The sequence below is a fragment of the Elephas maximus genome, chromosome 10 (assembly GCF_024166365.1).
Source record: "Elephas maximus indicus isolate mEleMax1 chromosome 10, mEleMax1 primary haplotype, whole genome shotgun sequence".
In the NCBI taxonomy this organism is placed as follows: domain Eukaryota; kingdom Metazoa; phylum Chordata; class Mammalia; order Proboscidea; family Elephantidae; genus Elephas; species Elephas maximus.
Window position 1 is genome coordinate 28172753 of NC_064828.1, and position 6000 is coordinate 28178752.

Genomic DNA, 6000 nt, shown 5'->3' on the forward strand with positions numbered 1-6000 from the left:
ACCCTCCGTGTTTTATTTAGCAGCCATCATAAGTATTACATTTATAAATTCCATGATCTGAAAATTCCACATCTGAAAATCTCATGATACAATGTTATAATTTTTGCCTTTAACATTCAAAAATATTTTAGAGCATTTGGCAGAAGGAGAATAGTCCTTATATATTTACCCATAGACTTACCATTCCTGTTCATTATTTCTGCAGTTTACCCGTCTTCTGGCCTCCATATTTTTTTCTGAGAAATCTGCTGATTTTATAATCATTACCCATATGTAGTGTGTCTGTTTTCCTCAGCATCTTTCAATATTTATTACAATGATTCTGGACAACATATCCCATTACATTCCTTGAATGTATCCTACATGGCTTTGCTGAGCTTCTTAAATCATTAAATTTATGTCCTTCAATAAATTTGAAAAGTTTTTTTACTAGTATTTCTTCAAAGATTCTTTTCTATACAAATCTCTTTCCCCTCTCTGAAACTTTATGACAAGAATGTTGGTTCTTTTTATATTGTTTCTCATGTCCCTTTTGCTTCTTTTGGATCTCTGTGCTTCGGATTGAATATTTTTAATCTCTGTTCTTCAGAGTGCAAAATTTCTATTGATATATCTTCAGGTTCACTGCTGCTTTTCTCTGTCATCTCTATCTGCTATTGAACCAATCCAGTGAATTTTTTTTATTTCAAATATTGTATTTTTCAGTTCTAGAATTTTCATGTCATTCTTTTTCTAGTTTCTGTATCTCTGCTGAGTACATCTATGTTTCTTTTAATTTAAACTGTCTTTCTCTTTGCTCCTGAATCATAGTAATATTAGCTGCTTTGGATTATTTCTCTGACAATTCCAGCATCTCATTCATCTCTGGATTGTCATCTGTTGATTATCATTTTCCTTGGGATTTGTTCACATTTTCATGATCGTTTACATGTGAAGTAATTTTAGATTTTATCTTGGACAATTTGAATATATTATGTTGTGAGACTCTGGGTGCTGTCAAAATTTCCTGGAGAATCTTTTATTGTTGTCATTTGTTTCAGTAGGCAGTCAGTTAGGTAGATCATAAGTCCTGTTGCACTTTCTGTTGGTAGTGGTTTCGATGTTGGTTCTGGTTTCAAAGCCTTGGCTATGCTACTTTGAATCTATCCCACTCATGTGATACACGTTGGTTAGTCTGGGACTTGGGCAGTGGATTTTATACTATAGTTCAGTTACAAAGGTCTTACTATGGTGCTTTGAGTCTGTCTTAAGCATGAACAGCTAAGAGACCCGTCTTACACATCTGTGGATTCATACACCAAAGGAGAAACAAATACCTTTCTCAAAGTCTGTCATCACCAAGAATCCTCATGCACTCTTTAACTTCCAGGGGCTCCTTTTCATCATCCTCTGGCCACAAAAATGGAGTTTCTCTGGGAGTTTTACCTGCCTACATTCTGCTGTGCTGTGGCTTCATAACTGGGCCCTGGCCTTGGAGCAATGTGGTAAAGTGGGGAAAAAAAAATGAGAATTACTTTCACACTCACTGAATGACAGAAATTCTTTCCAGTATGTTTGTCTAGGAAAATGGAATTTCTCTCAGAGTTTAGCATGTTCCACTGCCACAGCTTTGCAACTGAGGCTACCCTAGAATAGGACAGGGAGAAAAAAAGATATGGTAAAAAAGCAAAAATATTCCCCACACACAACCTCCAGCTTGCAGAAGCCAGTTTTCACAGCTGTGTGGACATAATGCTTCATTTTCTCTTGGAGTTTTTTCTGCCTTTATTATGGCAAATGTAGCTCTACATCTGGGGCCTGTCCGCAGGTAAAAGTCAGGAGAGAAAAGAGGGAAAAATCCAAGAAGCTAACCTCCTGAGGGTTGCATCTTCACGATTTGATTCTTCTCTTTAAACACTACCTTTTCATTAATTTTGTTTTACTTGTCCTCAGATAGTTAGATAGTTGTTTTATCATTTCTTTTCAGAGTGTTTAGATATAATTATAATGGGAAATATAGGCTGTAATGGGCTTATAACATTTTGGCCTGGACTGATAATCTCATATATGATTTTCATTTGTATTACAAATGTTTGATTCATTTATCTCTCCAACTATAATTCTTCCCAGCCATAAATTTTGGAAATTTTAGGTGTTTTTCAAGGAAATATCACAATGCCAGATACATAGTAAACAAAATATCATTAGAGGGTACAGTTGAATGAAAGGAATAATAATTTCTAGTTCATTTATATACATATGTATGTGAACAAAAGGAAACCAGTGGCTGTCATTAATTTAGGCTTTTCAAAGTTCTTCCCAAAAGGGGTTACATCAACAACTATGAAAAACATTGAGTGATAATGAGGGAAGATATCTAAGAAAAAGCAGTGAGACAAGTGGTAGGGAACAGAACACAAAGAAACAGGAGACGATAACACTCCTTTGGATGAATAGTAAAATTTCAAGCTCGTATCATCTGAAATCAGATTGTTTTAACTATTTGAAGAACAATCTGAACAGAAAAAATTTCCTGAGAGACAAAATAACTATGCCTTCCAAATCATAAAGAGAAAGCTGATGGCTTTTAATAGGCTGAAGAGTTTGAATGAGATATACTAAAAAAAAAAAAATAAATACCATTAATGGCAAAAATATAGATAAATGGTGGCAGGTGAATAATTAGCATCTTGTTTACATATAGAACCAGATTATGAAGAAATATATGGGTAATTTAAAACACAATAATAAACTGATTACCTTGAGAAAAAAAGGAAGCAAAGAAACCAGCTAGAGAGAAATGACTAAAATTAGTACTTATTTGTGCAACCCCAGCTGAGTTAACATAAGTTTTGAATTAACATTTTGTCTAAATCCTTCCTTCTTCATCAGGAAGAAGAACATTCTTAATGACTGTGGTAATACTCCATTTTGTTGTTTATGCATTAAAACAGCTAATCTAAAATGTCAGATATAAGAACTTGAGGTCAATAATGCTTGGGATAATTACCTTATAATATTATCTATGAAATCTTTCTAAAAATCACTAGTGGTCTGAAAACTCTCTTCATTGCTGTCTTCATCTCTTTATTTCTGAATGTGTAGATGACTGGATTTAGAAAAGGAGTGATAACTGCATCAGAGAGAGCAAGATATTTGTCCATCTGTGAATTGGGATGTGGCCATGTATAGACAAACATGGTTGGACCAAAGAAAAAAAAGACCACAGTAATATGCACTGACAGAGTGGAGAGGGCCTTGGACAAACCACCTGAGGAATGTTTCCAAACAGTGAAAAGAATGAAGATGTAGGAGGTAACAAGTATTAATAAAGATCCAACACAAAGGAACCCACTGTTGACAGTGACCATGAACTGCAGTCCATAGGTATCTCTGCAGGCCAGTCGGAGGAGCCTGGGTAGGTTGCAGTAAAAACTGTCCAATACATTAGGGTCACAAAAGGGTAAATTAATTATAAATGCCAGTTGGAACAGTGAGTAATACCAAGGGCCCAGGCAGCAGCCAGAAACAGAATGCATATCCATGGGCTCGTGATGGTGAGGTGGTGAAGAGGTTTACATATGGCCACATATCTATCAAAAGCCATGGCTATGAGCAGCACCATCTCCACACCACCAATGACATGGATGAAGAAGACCTGAGTAATGCAGCCCCCAAAGGAGATGACTTTGCACTTTCTGAAAAGGTCATAAATCATCTTGGGGGAAGTAGTGGAACAGGTCCCCAGGTCAATGAAGGAGAGACTGGCCGATAGGAAGTACATAGGGGAATGTAAGTGAGGATCAGTGGTCACAGAAAACACAATGAGGATGTTTCCAGCCATGTTTGCCACATAGAGCCCAGAGGAGAACACCAGGAGGAAAAGCTGGATGTCCCATGAATTGGTGAGCCCCAGAAACACAAACTCAGACACCACAGAGTGATTCCCTCCATCCATTGATCCATCCAATGGGGCTGCCACTGAAATTATGAGAATTAAGAAAATGAGGAGGAAATTTTGATTGTTAGGGATGAGAGTGACCTTAATCATTTATGTTGCAGCGTTCACATTCTAAATGAGAATTACACGGTCATCCAATTCTTCACACTTGCTCAGTAATGATGATAATGATGATAGTGACAATTCTGACATAAGCACAAGTCAAGAGTACACATGATAATTAGAACTATCAGCAAAATCTCTCATAGCATCAAATAATATTAGAGAATTAGGCAAGAACAAAAGCTTCAGAGGTTCCTGCAGCAAGAAATAAAATATACCAGCAAGAATATAACCTTATTTGCAAAAAGAGTAGTGAATATTATTAGCATAGCTTACTTACAAAAATAACTCATGAGGAGGGGGCATGGCTGGCAAAAAAAAAAAAAAGTATAACACTGTGTTCTTTGCATAAAAATATAGATGGGAATAAATTTATTAAATTGCCCTCAGGAAACCCTGGTGGCATAGTGATTAATTGCTACAGCTGCTAACCAAAAAGTTCAGCAGTTCAAATCCATCAGGCACTCCTTGGAAACTCTACGGGGTAGTTCTACTCTATCCTGTGAGTCGGAATGGACCCAATGACAAGGGGTTTGGTTTATCGCTTTGGTAATTGCCCCCAAAGGGAAATTAAGCAGCTTTTTATATCATATCTGACCTGACTTAAGCCTCCATTTTATGCTCACTTCCATATAATCCACCCCACAGAATTTATACTCAGAAGGTACGGTTGAGGGGAAATACTAATTGTGATTAATTGATGGGTTACCCATGGAAGTAAGGATTGTCTGAAACATGAGATGGGACTAAATTAAGGAGAAACAAATGAAACGATAGGATGTATATAGAGATTAAGATAAATAAAAGGGGGGTATATGAAATATCAGAGCCAGGTAAGAGTTGCAGCAGAGAGGAGAGTATGTGCGCTTTATCAGAGATAGAATGATCACTCTTTTTCTTCGTGTTTGATCAGGTTCACTGCATTTCTGTCTTCCCATTTCTTAAAAGTTTGGTAAAAATCGCACACAGTCTTACAACACTCAATAAAGTTACCTTTGGAGCCTACATCTGACCCTGTAAGACTTTGATCCAAGTCTAAGGAATGTACAAATATTTGGGATGTCACTAGTTTCTCCTAAGACATATGCCTAAGTCTATAGCCACAAAGAATGTGAAATACATCTGCACACTTTTACTTGTTCACACACAGTGAGGTGTTTACGGCCAGCACTTGGAAACCCTGAAATGTTAAGTTTGTCTTTATCAGTGCCCCACCTGTATGTTCCCTTTTTCTGCTCAGTAGTATTCCCTATCCTTTTATTTAGTGCTTCCCTTAATTTAGCGCCTTCCTTCAATATCAACCTGCTCTGATATTTTATGTCATCATGCTTACTGTGTCTGAAATCCGTGCAAATATGTCATATCTCCAAGATCATTGTATTTTTAAGTTTTTATCCAACTATGAAATGAAAAGAAGGTTATCACCTTCAATAAGTAACATTATATGAGGGAACCAGAGCTTTATCTTTGTTCTTGAGCATATCCAACTAAAGCTGACGCTACAGGGTTAGTGCTTTTTAAGTTTTGAAAACATCTTTGGGTTGGGGGAAGAAGCTATGGAGACAGTAAAGAGGGTTCCCTTTCTTTGTGCCCATATACCCACCCTAATTAATTTCCAGTAGAAGATGAGTCCTGAAAACAGATTCTGAAGGTCTATTCCTTTAGAAGTTTCTGGGATGCAGAAGAATAAGTTTACTGGCATCCATATCTTTTTGCAGACACAGCTTTAGAAATCTAAAGGATCTTCTTCTCACAAAAAGCCTTGCCTAATTGATGGGCTCCTCCATCGTTGCACATCTCTATGCCCCACAATTCCCAGAAGCCTTCATGGTGCCCTGACCCGAATCTAAATCACCACCACTGAGCTTAATCTCTCCATGCTTAATGAAACTAAATGATTTTGCTATCACCTTCTAAGCCTACTGTCCATGGTCCCAAGATACATACTTTCTATAGCC

At 37.0% G+C, this 6000-nt stretch overlaps 1 pseudogene; it reads right to left on the bottom strand.

The window, feature by feature from the left end:
- Nucleotides 1–3002: 3002 nt before the first annotated feature.
- LOC126084535 (olfactory receptor 4F3/4F16/4F29-like) lies at nucleotides 3003–3937 on the bottom strand (annotated as a pseudogene).
- Nucleotides 3938–6000: the final 2063 nt, after the last annotated feature.